Here is a 16,395-nt window from a genome sequence, read left to right on the forward strand (position 1 = left end):
ACTTTCCTTCATAATTAGAGGTTAACTAAGTGGGAGCAATGGATAATTCTCATCATAATTGATAAGGATAACTAGGATAGGACTTCTAATTCTCATACCTTTCCAAGAGCTTTATTAATTATTAGTTTATTTTCTTACCATTTACATTTTTTGTTCCTTATTCAAAACCCCAAAAGATACTTTTCCATAACCAATAGTAACATACTTCCCTGCAATTCCTTGAGAGACAACCCGAGGTTTAAATACTTCGGTTTAACTTTATTGGGTTTGTTTTAGTGGCAACCAAGTTTTTGTATGAAAGGATTATTTGTTGGTTTAGATACTATACTTGCAATGAGGATTTATTGTGAATTCTTTACTAGCAAAAATCTGCTTATCAGTCAGTAGAGTCTCGAGTCTCCGCCTGGAGCACATGGTGGCTAGCCACTACTTTCTTCCAGGAAAACTCGTGTCTCAGATAGTGGAAGTGCAAAAATCACAATTATCAAGATTTCAGCATATATGCATCATTCTCAGCCATGAATCAACATTCATCTCAGCCATCCGGATTAAATTCATAATTCATAGTCAGCCATCCGGCTCATAACATATTTCGCAATCAGCCAAGATTCATTATCATACACAGCCATTCCGGCTCATAACAAAATAGCACTTCCACCATTCAACATCATCAAATTCATAAAATCGGCATTTAAGCCATAAATCACTTTTTCTCAATTCATTTCACTTTGAAATCAAATTTCAACTCTTTTTAGCCTTGGCTTTAAAGTTCTCATTCTTCAAATTATCTCAGGCTCATAAGCCCCTTTTACTCAAGGTAAGTTCCCCTTTTAAAAACAAGCCACTCTCGGCATAATCTTTCCAAAACTTCCAAAACGATGGCATGTTAAGGATTTATTTTAAAATATTCAAAATCATCCATCCAATAACTGGATTTTATAATAAAAGTTCCTCGGTAGAGTCTCAAGTCTTTAGGGAAGGACAAACTATCTCAACTCCTTAAAAAAACTCATTGAAACTCTTAAAATCATGGATTCTCGGTCCAAGTAAATAAAAACTGAATTTATTGTGAAACCGAGTCATATAAAATCACGAGTTCCAACCCAATCCAAAAATCCATTCACTTGAAACGGAACCAGTCCATTTGAATCAGACCAATTTCAGATTTCTTCTTGAAACCAATTCTCTAACCTCTTCCAAAAAGTCTCAAACGTAATTATTCAATCAAAAGTCCCATTTCCTTTAAAATCAGAAAGAGCTCCTCTGAACGAAACCTTTAATTATAACCAAAAGCAAGAGCCCCTTTTTATATTAAAACCAATATTAGAACATAATACTTTCCTTCAGGGATTCAAATGGTAAAATAATTCATTTCTAAATAAATCGAACTCAATGCATATAGTTTACTTAAATAGATTAAGCTCGAAACATGAATATTTTCTTAATAAATCAATTAATACCATTTCTCAAATATTTTACTTTTCAAAATAACTTGTCAAACAAAGTCTAGGATTTTATAGAAATCTCGGCAGCACCTCCCCTAAAACTTGGACTTTGCCACCCGGTTCGGGTCTCAACTAAACCGTTCCATAATCCTTTTTAACAGCCCAAAATCCAAAATCAGTTCAAAGGCAAGTTAAATCCAACAGTCACCTCATTTTCATATTTCAAGGAAACCGTTTCAAAATCAATTCATTATCAGCCAATTAAACTCATTTCTAAAGCTTTAAAAAAATGGTTCAGCAACAATCATTTATCAAAACTAGATCATTTAAAGCAGACCAGGCTGAACCTAAGAGTATATTCTATTTTTCACATTATCAAGAAAATTAACTCAATTTAAATAAATTCCCAATGGATTAAACCCGATCTCAAAGCTTTAAAAGAATCAACTTCAAAAGCATTCCATTTCATAAAGCCGCACCACAATCCAGTCCAACAAACATTCATAATTATTCAAGTCAACCAAACAATACATAAGACTGATACAATCAGCAAATATACCATGTCTCACATTAGTATCCATATGTAATAATTCCAATATATAAAACAGAGTCTTCGGAAAAAGCCCCTACCTCGACACGTTGAAACTATAATCCGAACACCTCTCAGAAATCCTTTCGTCTTGACCCAAACCAACGGCAGCTTCAAAGCACAGTCCCACATATTTTTGCAGTAGCATAAACATCTCTAAATTACAACAAGCAAGCTTAGGTACTAAATCCTAAGAACATTAATATCGTAAAGGCTTTAATACACGTACAGAACAGTAACGTAGGGCTTTCGAAACATAATTACTTACCGGAATAACAAAATGAAGCAACTGCGATTCTGAACAGACCCAGCAACAGCTCCGGTGGCTTAACTATAACAACCACGCAACATCAAAACCTTCTCGAAATCCAAAAAGACAGAAACCTCGATTAAAACCCTTACCAATAGAGTTCTTCCGGCGACGGCAGTAGGGTTCTTTGACGGCAGAGGCAGCTTCGCCCCCCCTTCACCCATAATAAGCCACGTCAGAGGTAAAAGCTGGTAGCGACGGTGGCGGTTCCAACGGAGGCAATGCCGGCGATGTGAACGGCGGCTAGTTGCGGTAGTTGGACCCCAGCTCAGCCTCAGCTCTCTCTGTCTCTCCTGCTCGGTGTGACTGGACAGCCGTCCTCTCAACGGCACGGCGGCGGCAAACCCTACCAGTGGCGACGGCAGCTTAGCAGGGATGAGTTCCTTTGGCTCGTGCAGCAGCATCGTTGGAGGACACAGAAGTAGCGGCGGTCTTCCCTGGATGACAGTGGCGGCACGACAGACCGGAGCAATGCGGCAGTAGCGAGCTTCGATTGTGGCAAGGGGCGGTGTCATTCCTCGCACGGTTCTGGCAGTAGATCGTGGATGGACCGAACGACGGCGGCATAGGGACGGTGGTGCGGTAGCGAGGCATGGGTTGATCTCTTCCTGTTTCGCGAGCTCTCTCTCCACGCTCAGATCTCCCTTCCCCTCTGCTAGCAAAAGCGGCGACGGTGGCAGTGGCACCCACCACGCCGCCTCCCTCTTCTCCCTCCTCTCCTTCCTTCCTCGGTCCCCATTTTCTTTCTATTCCTGTTCTTGTTTTTTTTTTCCTTTGGCTCAGGGAACCGTGTGTGTGTTTTTTGGATAGGGCTGCACAGCTGCTGCTGAGTCTTGGGGAATAGGGTAGCTGGGTTAGGGTTTTGGTGGCTAAGTGTTACTTTTGGTGAGGTGTGTGTGAAAATTTGGGTTAGGGGCAAATTAGTAATTTCAAATAAAATTGGAAATAATATAGTAATTGAAACCCAAATTAAATCCAACACTAATTATATATAGAAAAATACTATTTGCTCATCAATTTTACAAATTATTTTCAATAAAAGGTTCAAATCCAAAAATTAGAAATAATATACTTAATTTCTTCATTTTCCAAAATAGCAGTATTAATATTTAAAATATTAATTATTTAGTCCAAATCATATAAAAATCCTTATTATTTCACAACTATCAACTTTATAATTTTGAATATAGAAAATAATTCAATAATTGTAAAATTGGATAATAACCTTAATTTATTTCAAATTCAATTAATCGAAACTTGCTTTAATTTTCTTTAATAAAGAAATTTCTGAAATTAAAGCTACAAAAATACTGAATTTGAAATTAGCTTATGATTGTCCTTTTTCAAAAGTTCTGGGTCTTACATTCTACCCACCTTATAAAACTTTTCGTCCTCGAAAATTGATACAAAATGAAAGAAATTTCTAACAGTTCACCCTTGAACACATTTAAGGAAGAAGCAAAAATATCTCAACATATAAACATATATACGGTTTTCAAATACTTAGATTGTCATATGCTTAAGGATACAAAGGTAGAAGTGTGATTGCAAAGCAAACGTTACAAGATAGGCTCAATGCAAAAGATGACACGGTTCAAACATCTGATAGTAAGCCAAGGAGTCGAAGGCTATAAAACAAGAGGGGGTTAAAATGATGTGCTTAACATCCGCACAATCTACAAGAAAAATACCTATCCAGCTACACTTTTTTTAAGCTACATTTGAAAAGCGTAGCCTATTCTATGAATAGGCTACGCTTTTCTCCGTGTTGCCTTTTTATAAGAGAAAAAGATACACAATTGTGGCATCATTTAAAAAGTGTAGCCATAGCTATTATAAAAATCACTTATAAAGCGTAGCCGTAGGTTGATATCTATGGGTTCACTTTTTGTATCAAAGAGAACGCTTTTAAAAAGTAACTTATTTATTATGTTTTGGATGCGTTTTAAAAGTGATGCCTAATGTATGTAGGACAAATTCTAACACTTAGCAAATTTTTTATTTCCCTTTGAGTTCCCTCCAGAAGAACACATGCACAGCCCACTTCGCGCACAACAAACCCTCTTTCCTCCAGAAGCTCATCCTTTCGCCATTCTCATCACCTTCACGCATAACCTTCACCTTAGCCAACCCTTTCGCGCACAACACACCCAGTCACCCCCACTTAGAAAAAATTTAACCTCACCCAGTCACCCTCACTCACGCGACATACACCATCATCCTCACTCCACACACACACACGAAAGAGGGAAGAAATCCGAAAGGGGGAGAACGGGAAGAAGAAGAGAAGAGAGGAAAGGTAGGAAAGGATGACACCGGCTAGGGCTCCGCCGCCGTCGTTGTCGAGCACCAGAGAGAAAGAGAGCGCTCGAGGAAAAGAGAAAACGCGATGGAGGAAAAAAGAAGGGGGTGCTTCGTCGCCACTGAAGCTCCACCGCCGCTGCTAGGGCTTGTTGCCATCGCTGTTCTGCCATCGTCGGGCTGCTGTGCTGCCGCCGAGGAGGTCGAAGGGATGTCTCGCCGCCGTCGTGCTCTGTCGCCAAGCCGTTGTGTCGCCGCTCATCACCATCGTCGTATCCTCTGTCACCAGGTAAACATTCTCTGTTCTGTATCCTCCCTTTCTCGCTCATTCTCTAACTCGGTCTCACTTTTCAGTTCGAAGGTGGGTATGGTTTTGATAGTGATGATGAACTGCAACGTCTAATTAAGATAGAGAAAGTATGTATCAATTTTCAATTGGTTCTGTGAATTTTTCGGGTTTTAGGTTCGAATTTTAGGTTTTCAATTAGTTTAACATCTTAAGGAAAAATTAGTGAAAAGAACAGGTTTCACACTGAAATATTTTGATTTACGTCTTGGTTCATATGTATTCCTTGAACATAGTGGTTGCTTTCAATTTCTTGCTTCAAGCTATATTCCTTTCTGATGCTTTTTTTGGTTATGTTTTCTTTGCTTTGGGTGTTTTACATGGAAATTTGATAACCAATTTAAATTCTCCTTAATCATATAAACTAGGAATTCATCTGAAAACTAAAGAAGCCTGGAACTTCTTCCTGTGATATCTTTGTAGCCTTACTAATCAGGTGTGAGTTGCAGAAGGATCTAAATGTGGTTGTAGATGACTATTTTTATTCTTTTTGTCATTACTAATTTGGTGATCTTTAGTTATTGTGCAATGTGCATGCATGATCATGAATATTTTTTTATTTTTAAACTGACTCATTTTTCTTTCTGCAGAGGCTCTTTAGGTGTTTGCAGTCACACGATTTTGATGTTATTAGTGTCCTTTCTGCTAACATGATGAATCTCATATAGGTAATTAATATTGCTACAGGAAAAAAGCTTTGAGAATCTTTGTTCCTAGTGAACTGAGTTTTAGAACTTTTAGCAGATTAGTAGAAGTCTAGAAGACTCGATGTAGTTGGAATACTTTTGGTTTAGACTTTTCTCTATGAAATAAGGTGCTGGGTTTGCAGCATTGTGAATGTCATAAAATATAAAACTATCTTTGAGGAGCATTTTCACTACTAAGAGATGACTTGATTACTAGAAGAGTTGATACAGTTCAAATATGTCTAGTTTGATTGGACCAGAATTTTTTTATGTGTGTGTTTAGAGCAGGGATGATCTTAATTGTTGTTGATTCTTTTGTTGTTGGTAGTACTGTCTTTTAAGTTGTGGAACAGGAAGAAAATGGTCATTTATTTACGTTTTCCTTGATGGAGAATAGAAGTAGAGGGTTTTTCAAGTCTTTGTGGGAGAAGATTTTGTTTGTTTGGGAATGGAAAATTTTGTTCTTCTGAAACTTCTATCTAGTGTCTATGCCTCATTTGTTTTCATATCTCACTGCTAGTTGGTTATGCTGAGCAAAGATGTTACAGGCCTTAGCTTTATGTTATTATCATCTCTAGTTTTCTTTCCTTGCTAATTCTTAAAAAACTGCTCTGCTTCATTAGTGCTTTTGATCACTCTTGCTGGTTTCATTAGTGAATTTAGTTTATTATGCATATTATTTTTTATTATAAGGCATATTATTAGTGCTTCTGATCACTCTTACTTATTTAATTTTTATTAGTGCTTTTGATCACTTTTGATTCCAAATTGATGATTCCATTGTTGATTTTATCAGAGGAAATATGAATTCAGAGGAAGCTGCACAAATTCTTAGAAGAACTACAAGGTCTTTAGCTTCATCTTCTGCACAAATTTCTGCTTCATCTTTATTTAAGTTTTGTTTGCTTTCTATTTCTTTTTGGTCTTTAGTTTCATCCTATATTATTATTAGTTAACTGGTTTCAATTTCGTTCCTTATGTTTGAATTTCTTCTCCAAAATCCCTTGTTGAATCATGGATAAGAGCATGTTAGCTGGTTTGGAATCACTTTTATAAATAATTAGAAATTTGCATTTTATATCCTAGTCAAAATTTTCAATCTCAGCATTTAAATCCAATCGTTATGGTGCTACATACTACATTATCTTGGATCAAAGGGTTTACAACTACTTGTGATATAGATGAACAACAGTGAAGATGAAGAAACCTGCCATCTGCGTCACAGTCAAATAGTTACCATTACATTAGGTGCCAACTAGTCAAAATTGGCAAATTTATAGCAATGTATGAGAATGAGAGGAAGATACTTTCCATTGAAAATGCTGCTCCGTAATAGGGATATGCTGCTGGTATGAATCTCTCATATTCGTTGTGTCTGAAGGGACGGACAGGGATCTACGTACAAAGTTCAAAGGCATTCGAGATCTTGGTGGTGAGCTTCATGTTCCTAAAATTCTAAGTTAGGGCAGCACAAATAGTTTCAAATCTTTGTGGTGCTTGTTCTGAAGTCATAGCCAAGTTCTCTGTTAAACCAATGTAACCATTTTGAATGTTGCATCTGGACGTTAAGGGAACAACATTTTTAATTACTTAGAATGGTTAAAATTTAATTTTAATGTTTTTTTAGGATCTGGAATTGTTTATCTCAGCTGTACACCAAAGACATCACTACTCCTGATGATAAACAAGAGCTTGATGAGGCTTTACAGCAGGAGGTAAGTTGGTAATTCAATTTTCGCACCTTTAGATATGAAATTATAATTTTCGCACTTAAAAGTAAATTGGTAATTCATATGCTACCTGATTGACTATTCTTAGATTTTATTTACTATTTCATATGGATATCTCATGTATTGTTTGGATTCCACCTTTGAAATTAGTAGAGAGATGACAGATCACAGGGAACAAAGTCATGTAAAAGTTTAAGAGAATCAATTTCTATAGTTGAATCACCAATAAATTTTTATTATTGTAATCTTTCTTGTTTTTCTTTTTAAACAATTTCTGCTTTTAATAGGTGGATGTTCGAAAGGATCTGATAAGAAATTTTGCAAACACGATTGATCTTGATCAGCTAGATATTTGATGGTGCAACTTATTGTGAAGCTGAATGTTTTCCTCAGTAACCATAACACACAGATATTTTCATATATGCCATGGAATGCAGAGAAGCAAGCAAGGCCCCCATTTTTGTTGATGACATTTGGTTATGAAAGAACCACTGTTGTGCACAAGGGGAATGGTCATTTGTAATGGAGGAATTTGATTTATACCAAAATGACTTCTTTTTTTTCATTTTTTTTACATTGGAATGTAAATTTTCTTTTTGTTTAAATGTTTTCAGGTTTTCTATCTTACAATAACCTGTAAACTTTAGAAGCTGTAGGCTAAAGATGGTACATACAAATTGCAGATAACAGTGATGTTGTATACAAGATATGCATTATTTTCTGTGGCAACTATTTCCTGTTTTTCTGATTACTTTATAAAAGTTTTTCAATTATGAAAAAATATTTTTCTCGGTAAAAAAAAAGTAGGTTTTTTGGATGGAGAAATATTTTTATTTTATAATATTTCACTAATTTAATTAAAAATATAGGATTATATAGTTATATTATTAAATATTAGGTTATATATATATATATATATATATACAGAAAAAAAAATAATGATGGACCTAAGGCTACACTTATATACAGTAGCTATAGTATAACAAAAAAAAAAAGAGGGACCTAAGGCTACGCTTATAAAAAGTAGCTATGGTATACAATGTGGCTATGCTTTACAAGTGATGCAGTAGCGTAGAAAAGCGTAGCCTATTCTGGAAGAATGAAAGCTGAAAAGCGTAGCCTTTGGTCCTGGACAGCGTCACTTGAAAAGCGTAGCCTATTCCCAAACGCCAAAAGCGTAGCCCTTGGTGCAGAAAAGCGTAGCCTTTGAGAATAGGCAACGGCCGAATAGGAATCACCCCAAAAAGCGTAGCCGTAGCCTAAGGCATCATTTTTTTTCACTTTTGGCTACACTTTTCAAGTGTACCTGAATGGGTGTTTTTCTTGTAGTGAGTATAATCTCATATCAACCTCAAAGCTTCAACTTTCCAACTCCATCAAGCACTTTACAATCCCTATATCCGATCATAAGCCTAACAACTGCAAACCCGTTCGCAAGGAACAAAACACCCACATCTCATAACGTTGTACACCTACCGCTTCATCTTCCATATACACATATCACGTCTTAAAAAACTAATGCATCGCGTTACTACATGTACAGGTGATGGGTGGAAATCAGAATTCCACACAAAACTCACCGGCAAGTGTACCGGGTCGCATCAAGTAGTAAAACTCAATTAGGGTGAGGTTAATACCACCGGGATTTATGGATCAAGCAACTTTAGTGGGTGATTAGTTTAGTTAAGCTAACATTGGTGAATTGAATGAAATGTAGCCAACAAAATATAAATTGTAGGAATCTTAAAGATGCAGAAAGTAAATGGAATAGAAGCTTAAATCGGCAAAAGTGTAAAGTGCATCAAATGTAAATTAGTTGAAGCTTAAAGAGCAAGAAAGGTAAATTGCATGAAATATAAAGGGGGCTGGGTGATAGAGATTAAAGAAAGCTGTAAATTAGAACTTAGAACAATTGCAGAAAATGTAAATCAAGCTCACAGCAAACTCAAATGTAAAGTGCAGAGGAACAGGAAGATTTAAATTGCATGAAAGTAAATTAGAAGCAATGGGAATAGAAAATTTAAACTCAAGCTCAATGCAAACTGAATTGAAAAATTGCAGAAGCAGAAATTGCAGTAGAGAGATGTAAGAAATTGAAATTTTGCATAAACTGAATTCAAGATTGAAAAATAGAAAGTGCAGAAAAATTAAAAATGTTTCAAAGAGGACTTTCTATTCTACCCTACTCCTAATGCTCTCTAGTAGAGCCAGCCTCTTTTAAAAATGGAACAGATGCCTTTTTATAGGCTTTTTACAAAATGAAAATGAAAATTAAATTAAAAACAAATTACAAAATGAAATTCCTAATCTAGCTTCTCTGTGTCTTGTGCCTTTGAGTGACGTCCATGAGTTTTGCTTGCTTTGGGCTTGAAGAAGAGTGGATTGATTTGGATTTGGCCTTGGATGAATTGGGATCAAGTGAGTCAGGGTGTGTTTAGTGAGGCTCCAGTGAAGTGTTCAGTTGGGTTAATGAACGTAGTGTTCATTCCCTTTGCTGTGCCCTTCACGTGTCAATTCTCATTGCCCCCACAGCGCTCAGTTAAAATTGTGAACGTAGCCCTCACATGTTGCCTTGGTTCCCCCTTTGATCCTTGGCTTGGAAGCCCGTAAAAGGTAAAATAGTGAACGCAGTGCTACCTTTCCTTGTTTTGGTGCGCGTTTAGCTTCCCTTGGTCAGTACTCCTCTTGGGCGATCCGTTGCAATTTTGAGCGCTACATAGCCTTCCTTGAATGATTGAACGCTCATTGGTGGCTCCTCATGGTGCGCCCTTCCTTTGATGAGCGCTTCATTCATTTATGTGAACGTTACATGCAATTCATTTACTTTGCTAATGCCAATTGCATGCTTTCATTCTATTTAATTATTAATGCCATTTACCTAATTTTAGCGTTCATTCATTCATTTCATGGGCATTAATAATTCAATGCTTCATGCATACGTTTCATTGGCTTTTAATTAATAAAGCCAATTTCAAAATAAATGTATGTCTTAAATTAATAATGCTATGCATTATCGTTAAAGCATTCATTCATTTAATTCATTGGCTTTAATAATTTTCATGCATGCATTCATTTTCAATTAGCATTAGTAATTAAATATTTCATGCATGCATTCTTTTATTGGTTCGGTCATTAATAATTAAATGCATGCATGCATGATAATTCATGATGCTAATGCCAAGGCTCCATAGTCATGGGCCACACTTTTAAAAGCGTGGCCTAAAGTTTCAAAGCGTGCTCAAACTTCAAAGTGTGCCCCAAAACCTTCTTTTCTTCTTTTGAACTGATTTTGTGCTATTTTTCTTCTTTTTTCACTTATTTCCTACAAAATTTATAAAATCAAAAGATTAAGGAAATATACCATTTAAGCACAAAAGAATGCAATATTTAAGCACTAATTATCAATTTCTTGTATGAAAAATCATAGAAAAACATGACATGATGACATGTCATCACAACACCAAACTTAAACCTTGCTTGTCCCCAAGCAAAAAAAGAATCATGCAATAAAGATTGACAATCCAAGGTAAGAAGAATAGCAAGTTAATGGTCATGGTAGGCTAGTTTTCTATGCATGCTGCAATCACAAAAGAAATGTAAATGATTGATGCTTCTGTCTAGCTCATTTTACGAAATCTTTTCCTTATGTTTCTTCTTTGAAATAAGCTTTTGATTTTTTTATTTGCTTCTCCTTTTGGGTGCTTTGCCCCATGAGTTAATAACAAAGCTACGACTTCTAAATGCTTTGTTTTCAAGTATTACCACTTGATACATAAGCACCACAAGCATTGAATTATAGGACTTTATTAAGCTCATTTGTTTCTTTTCTTGACTCTCTAATCATTGATGCTCAGAGCCTTGAGCTTTGAGGGAGTGCTTTTGCACTTGAGCCTAGCCTTGACTCTAAGTGTTTTGTTTTCAAGCTTTTTGCTTGATACATAAACACCACAAGTACTTAACAATGGAATTGTCATTGGTACTCAGAGCCTTCAGCTTTCTCATTCTTTCCCTTTTTCTTTCTTGCCTCAATTTGCAATTGCTTCTTTCAAGGTTTTCATGATTTCCAAAGATTTCACAAAATGTCCTAGATGAAAACATCAATTAAATAAAATCCAATACAATTGAGCAACAATTAACCATACTAGCCTTCCAATACTTGTATGCACATGCTAAGTTCTTCTTTAATGACCCTGTTTGTTTATGATCATGATACTTTATTGCTTTTGAATTCACAAAACTCAAGTTGGTAGTCATAATGTCACAGCAACATGTTACAAATCAAGATTCAGGCTATGCTTATTCATACCACACATGTATACAGAGAAGATAAAGACAATCATGTAATTTAAAGTGCTGGAAACAAATGAGAGCAAAAGGAACTTTACAACCTTGTAATTCATCTTCTCTATTGTTGTCATTTTCCTCCCATTCTTCCCCCTTTCCCTTGCCAAACTCAGAATGCTTGCTCATCCTCAAGCAGCAATTAGAACAATGGTTATGGGCCTAAGATAGATCATGTATGTCTTACACAATGAAATGTTAGCAATACATGTGTTTTAAGCAAGCAAAATTAAAGATAACAATCAAGGCATAAGAGACAGAGATATTGTGATTGCAAACATAGAGGGTGTGCATGATACATTGTATAAAGAAAATAAGTGGCACACCAAACTTAGTGTGACACTTTCACTTGGAATTGATGCAAGTATCTAGTAAGGATTGGAAACAAATTTTGTTGCATAGCAACACCAAACTTTGAATGCAATCATATGTCAATTTATTTGAATTAAAACTAAGCAAATAAAACTGTTATATGTTAAGTACAATCACCAAGCCAAGAATCTGTCAGGAATAAGGATCTCTTGGTGATGTATTAACAACAACAGTTAATAGAAGAAAGAATTAAAAACAAGGAAATGACTAAAACAAAGAAAAAACTAAAATTGTCTAAGTAAAAGAAAGATAACATTGCAAAGGGCATTATGATTATTGATGAGCGGATAATTTATACGCTTTTTGGCATTGTTTTTAGTATGTTTTTAGTAGAATCTAGTTACTTTTATGGATGTTTTTATTAGTTTTTATGTCAAATTCACATTTCTGGACTTTACTATGAGTTTGTGTGTTTTTCTGTGATTTCAGGTATTTTCTGGCTGAAATTGAGGGACTTGAGCAAAAATCAGATTCAGAGGTTGAAGAAGGACTGCTCATGCTGTTGGATTCTGACCTCCCTACACTCAAAGTGGATTTTCTGGAGCTACAAAACTCAAAATGGCGTGCTTCCAATTGCGTTGGAAAGTAGATATCCGAGGATTTCCAGAAATATATAATAGTCCATACTTTTTTCAAGTTTAGATGGCGCAAACTGGCGTTCAACGCCAGATCTCTACCCAATTCTGGCGTCCAGCGGCAGAAACAAGTTGCAAAGTGGATTTCAACGCCCAAACTGGCACAAAAGCTGGCGTTCAACTCCAGAAAGAGCCTCTGCACGTGTAACATTCAAGCTCATCCCAAGCACACACCAAGTGGGCCCCGGAAGTGGATTTATGCATCAATTACTTACTTCTGTAAACCCTAGTAGCTAGTTTATTATAAATAGAACTTTTTACTATTGTATTAGACATCCTGAGTTTTATCTTCGGATCATAGAAGTCTTGGTTACTCCGGTTCCCCTCTGGGGCCGTGACCAATGAACTCCATTATCACTTATGTATTTTCAACGGTAGAGTTTCTACACTCCATAGATTAAGGTGTGGAGCTCTGCTGTTCCTCAAAGATTAATGCAAAGTACTACTGTTTTTCTATTCAATTCAACTTATTCTGCTTCTAAGATATTCATTCACACTTCAACCTGAATGTGATGAATGTGACAATCATCATCATTCCCTATGAACGCGTGCCTGACAACCACTTCCGTTCTACCTTCGATTGAATGATTATCTCTTAGATCTCTTAATCAGAATCTTCGTGGTGTAAGCTAGATTGATGGCGGCATTCATGAGAATCCGGAAAGTCTAAACCTTGTCTGTGGTATTACGAGTAGGATTCAGGGATTGAATGACTATGACGAGCTTCAAACTCGCAATTGCTGGGCGTAGTGATAGACGCAAAAGGAGGGTGAATCCTATTCCAGCATGATCGAGAACCTCAGATGATTAGCCGTGCTGTGACAGAGCATTTGGACCATTTTCACAAGAGGAGGGGATGTAACCATTGACAACGGTGATGCCCTTGTATAAAGCCATCCATGGAAAGGAGTAAGACTGATTGGATGAAGACAGCGGGAAAGCAGAGATTCAGAGGAACGAAAGCATCTCTACACGCTTATCTGAAATTCTCACCAATGAATTACATAAGTGTTTCTATCCTTAGTTTATTATTTATTTTCGAAAACTCCATAACTATTTTATATCCGTCTGATTGAGATTTACAAGGTGACCATAGCTTGCTTCATACCAACAATCTCCGTGGGATCGACCCTTACTCACGTAAGGTTTATTACTTGGACGACCCAGTGCACTTGCTGGTTAGTTGTATCGAAGTTGTGACAAATTATGAATTGAGATTAGAGCACCAAGTTTTTGGAGCCATTACCAGAGATCACAATTTCGTGCACCAAGTTTTTGGCGCCGTTGCTGGGGATTGTTCGAGTTTGGACAACTGACGGTTCATCTTGTTGCTCAGATTAGGTAATTTTCTTTTTGTTTTATTTTCAAAAAATTTTTCAAAAACCTTTCAAAAAAATTTCTCCTTTGTTTTCGAAAAAAATTTTAAAAAAAATGTTTTCAAAAATATATTTTTTCTTCAAAATTTTTAAGAATGAATTCTAGTGTTTCATGAAGCATGTTGAAGCCTGGCTGGCTGTAGGGAATGTCAGGCGTGTCATGTCTGAGTTACATACTAAAGCTTGGCTGGCTATTAAGCCATGCCTGGCCCTTTGATTGGAGCTTTAGACTAAAGAGCATAAGATTCCTGGAATTCATATTAAAAATTTTGGAATCCTTATTTTTATTTTTCAAAATGATTTTCGAAAAAATTAAAAGAAAATACAAAAAAAATTCATAAAATCATAAAAATAAAAAATATTTCATGTTTCTTGTTTGAGTCTTGAGTCAAGTTATAAGTTTGGTGTCAATTGCATGTTCATGTATTTTTCGAAAAATTCATGCATTCATGGTGTTCTTCATGATCTTCAAGTTGTTCTTGGTAAGTCTTCTTGTTTGATCTTGATGTTTTCATGTTTTGTGTCTTTTCTTGTTTTTCATATGCATTCTTGCATTCATAGTGTCTATACATGAAAAATTTTAAGTTTGGTGTCTTGCATGTTTTCTTTACATATAAAAATTTTCAAAAATAAGTCTTGATGTTCATCATGACATTCAAAGTGTTTCTGGTGTTCATCTTGACATTCATAGCATTCTTGCATGCATTCATTGTTTTGATCCAAAATTTCCATGCATTGAGCATTTTTAGTGTTTTTCTCTCTCATCATAAAAATTCAAAAAATAAAAAAAAATATCTTTCCCTTTTTCTCTCTTAAAATTTCAAAAATTAGTTTTGACTTTTTAAAAAAATTTTAAAATCTAGTTGTTTTTATGAGTCAAATCAAATTTTCAATTTAAAAATCTTATCTTTTTCAAAATCTTTTTCAAAAATCAAATCTTTTTCATTTTTCTTAGTTATTTTCGAAAATTATAAAAATATTTCTCAAAAATCTTTTTCTTAATTTTATCTCATAATTTTCGAAAATATCATCATCAATTAATGTTTTGATTCAAAAATTTCAAGTTTGTTAGTTACTTGTTAAGAAAGATTCAAACTTTAAGTTCTAGAATCATATCTTGTGATTTCTTGTGAATCAAGTCATTAATTGTGATTTTAAAATTCAAATCTTTTTCAAAAACTAATTTCAATCATATCTTTTCAAAAAATTTCTTCTTATCTTGTCTTTTTCAAAAATTTGATTTCAAAATATCTTTTCTAACTTCCTAACTTCTTATCTTTTCAAAATTTGTTTCAACTAACTAACTAACTTTCTGTTTGTTTCTTATCTTTTTCAAAACTACCTAACTAACTCTCTCTCTCTCTAATTTTCGAAAATATCTTCCCTCTTTTTCAAAATTTCTTTTTAAATTAAGTAATTATTTTAATTTTTGATTTTTTATTTTCGAAAATTACTAACCTTTTTCAAAAACTATTTTCGAAAATCACTAACTCTTTTTCAAAAATTATTTTCGAAATTTTCCCTCTCTCATCTTATTCTATTTATTTATTCATCTACTAACATCTCCTCACCTCACATCTCTGCTCTCCTCACCCTCGTGTTTCCTTCCTTACATTACATTCTTTGTCCCCTTCCTTTCTTCCACTCACACAGGGACCTCTATACTGTGGTATAAAGGATCCCTATTATTATTATTATTATTATTTTTTCTGTGCCCTCTTCTTTGTCATATGAGCAGGAGCAAGGACAAGAATATTCTTGTTGAAGCAAATCCAGAACCTGAAAGGACTCTGAAGAGGAAACTAAGAGAAGCTAAATTACAACAATCCAGAGATAACCTTTCAGAAATTTTCGAACAGGAAGAGGAGATGGCAGCCGAAAATAATAATAATGCAAGGAGAATGCTTGGTGACTTTACTGCACTTAATTCCAATTTACATGGAAGAAGCATCTCCATTGCTGCCATTGGAGCAAACAACTTTGAGCTGAAACCTCAGCTAGTTTCTCTGATGCAACAGAACTGCAAGTTTCATGGACTTCCATCTGAAGATCCTTTTCAGTTCTTAACTGAATTCTTGCATATCTGTGATACTGTTAAGACTAATGGAGTAGATCCTGAAGTCTATAGGCTCATGCTTTTCCCTTTTGCTGTAAGAGACAGAGCTAGAGTGTGGTTGGATTCTCAACCCAGAGATAGCCTGAACTCTTGGGACAAGCTGGTTACGGCTTTCTTAGCCAAGTTCTTTCCTCCTCAAAAGCTGAGC

The 16,395-nt window shown here is 35.4% G+C and overlaps 1 long non-coding RNA gene across 1 annotated transcript; it reads left to right on the plus strand.

The window, feature by feature from the left end:
• The first annotated feature begins 7,281 nt into the window (after window positions 1-7,281).
• On the plus strand, window positions 7,282-8,319 carry LOC140178846 (uncharacterized). Its single transcript, XR_011871798.1, has 2 exons — window positions 7,282-7,392; window positions 7,695-8,319. It is a non-coding gene; the product is annotated as an uncharacterized lncRNA (long non-coding RNA).
• Window positions 8,320-16,395: the final 8,076 nt, after the last annotated feature.

This window comes from Arachis hypogaea, chromosome 14, assembly GCF_003086295.3.
Source record: "Arachis hypogaea cultivar Tifrunner chromosome 14, arahy.Tifrunner.gnm2.J5K5, whole genome shotgun sequence".
Lineage (NCBI taxonomy): Eukaryota > Viridiplantae > Streptophyta > Magnoliopsida > Fabales > Fabaceae > Arachis > Arachis hypogaea.